Genomic DNA, 2,182 nt, shown 5'->3' with positions numbered 1-2,182 from the left:
AAAAAAAAATCATAAGAGAGCTTAAATAAGTTATTTAAAATCCTCTGGTATCCAGAATTGGGAAGAAGTAGTACTTTCATTTAATCCAACAGCTCTTTTTTTTTTTTTATTTTTTTAATTAGAAGGTGCAGCCTTTTTAAATTCCAAAACAGCATTGCTACATATCTGCATTACAGATAATGAAAGAAAGGTTGAGATACTTTATTACTATTATATGATAATGGCAGTATCAGGAAGGAAATGGACATACCCTCATTGTCAATGCAGCACTTTGCTCTTTGAAGCATAGTGCCTATCTTGATCACTGCTGCTGGCTGACCATGTGTGAAACATAGAGCTGCTGTTTGTTGTAAATTAGTAACTGCAATTTCAATGAAACTGGAAATTTCCAGCTCTGACCTGTGCTACTAATATCAGAGGTTTCTGTGGCTGCAGTATATGTTGTTGTTTTGGAGAACTGGCAGAGTATAACTAGTGTGGGCACTTCTTGGTGTATTGCACCCCATAGCTGTTGTCCTTGATAGCTTTTTTTCTAGAAGAGTTAATTTTATCATTTTTTTTTTCCCCCTTCAGTTAATTGTTGAAATCTAATGTAAAAATGTGTGCCATTCCTTACTTTTGCCTTAAAATCTGTTTTAATAGTAAACATACAGAATTGTGGCTTGCTTATTTCCAGAACAGGGTGCATAGCAGCCTGAAACAGCACACCTTCAGTAGAGTGTGCTTTTTTGCACTGTGACCACTGCTTACTGAGATTGCTCACTGGGGGTGAACTGTCTTCATTGTAGTTATGAAGTGAAAGAAGCTGCGTTGAAGAAGTCAGGTGAAGGCATTATGGTGTGGCACGCTGGCCTTTCTTTGACTCAGAAAGAAGTCATGATTTTCTTTGCCTGAGATTATTTATTCATCATGTCACATCAAGTTGGATGAAAGCACAGCCATGCTGTAAGGTTTCTGAATTTCAACAATGAATTTGATTTATGTAGCTGTTTCTGTTCTGCAGGATGTTGTGCTGATTGTATACCAGTACCAAGGCATAATTTAGAGGATGCCTATTATAGAAAGTTTCCCAAAGGGAAAACTGTCAGCTTTAAAAAGTCATGAAGATTTCTTCTACATTTCCCTTCTCTTCCTCGCCCCCTTTCCTCCCTCCCCCCCCTCCCACTTTTTAAAAAATATGTATTTGTTTGAGGGCCACTTTTAGAAAAGTTTTCATTTCACAATGGAGTTACTTCTGCTGTACGACCTTTAACACTCTAATACATCTTAAAAATCAACCTCGGTCTTGTTATCCTGGGACATTTTTAGAATGTAATACAAACCTAGTGCTCTTTGTGATTACTTACTAAATATACACAAAATAAGTTCCAATCCAATTATTTGCTAGGCCCTCCAGTTGAATAAGTGTTAATTGAAACCAAATGCATTTACTAGGAAAAAAGATTGCTACTGTCAGATTTCTGTTTCCTTATTTTCTTGGTATCAGGAATGTATTGCTTTCTTGATGGTCATATTTTTCTAATGAAAGTTTCACAGGTAGCATCACCTTTTCTTTGTCTGGACTGTTTTCTTTGTACACTAACCATCTTTATTGTTAGTGTTATGGGAAAATCTAGCTGCTTTATTCTGAAAATGCATATGTATTTTCTTTTTGTAGGTAATCAGATATACTTGAATCTGGAGGATTATTTCTTAAAATATTTCTTGAAATATTTCCTAGTTCTTTTCCTGTAAGTCAGTGCCCAGATTCTCCCCACTCTCATTGCCAATTAATTTAAGGAAGCACTGCTGACATTTTGTTTTAACCTGCATACTCTGAAATTACACTCCTTTCACTTCACTAGTCCCTATTAAATGCTGCCAGAAATCTCTGCAGCCCGTTCTCGGTGTCTTCAGAACTAGTTTTCATGGGATTTCATAGTAAAGCTCCCATGCCATCTGTTGCTCACATTAACAGACTTAAAACTTTTTCTGGAAAACTTAGTGTTTGGACAAACTCAGAAGTGATGACTTTGAGGAGTAGTAAAAGGTTGCCTCTGTAAACCCAGAAGACATGTTTTGCCTGTCAGAACCAGTTAACTTGAGAAATTTTATCTGGTGTCTAAATTACATTACAAATGTGTAAGACTTTCTAAAGAAACAGGCGTGTTTTTGCAGATAAGTTGTTTGGTCTCCAAGACTC

This window comes from Meleagris gallopavo, chromosome 2 (genome assembly GCF_000146605.3).
Source record: "Meleagris gallopavo isolate NT-WF06-2002-E0010 breed Aviagen turkey brand Nicholas breeding stock chromosome 2, Turkey_5.1, whole genome shotgun sequence".
Taxonomy (NCBI): Eukaryota; Metazoa; Chordata; class Aves; order Galliformes; family Phasianidae; genus Meleagris; species Meleagris gallopavo.
Note: the sequence above shows the minus strand (reverse complement) of the source record.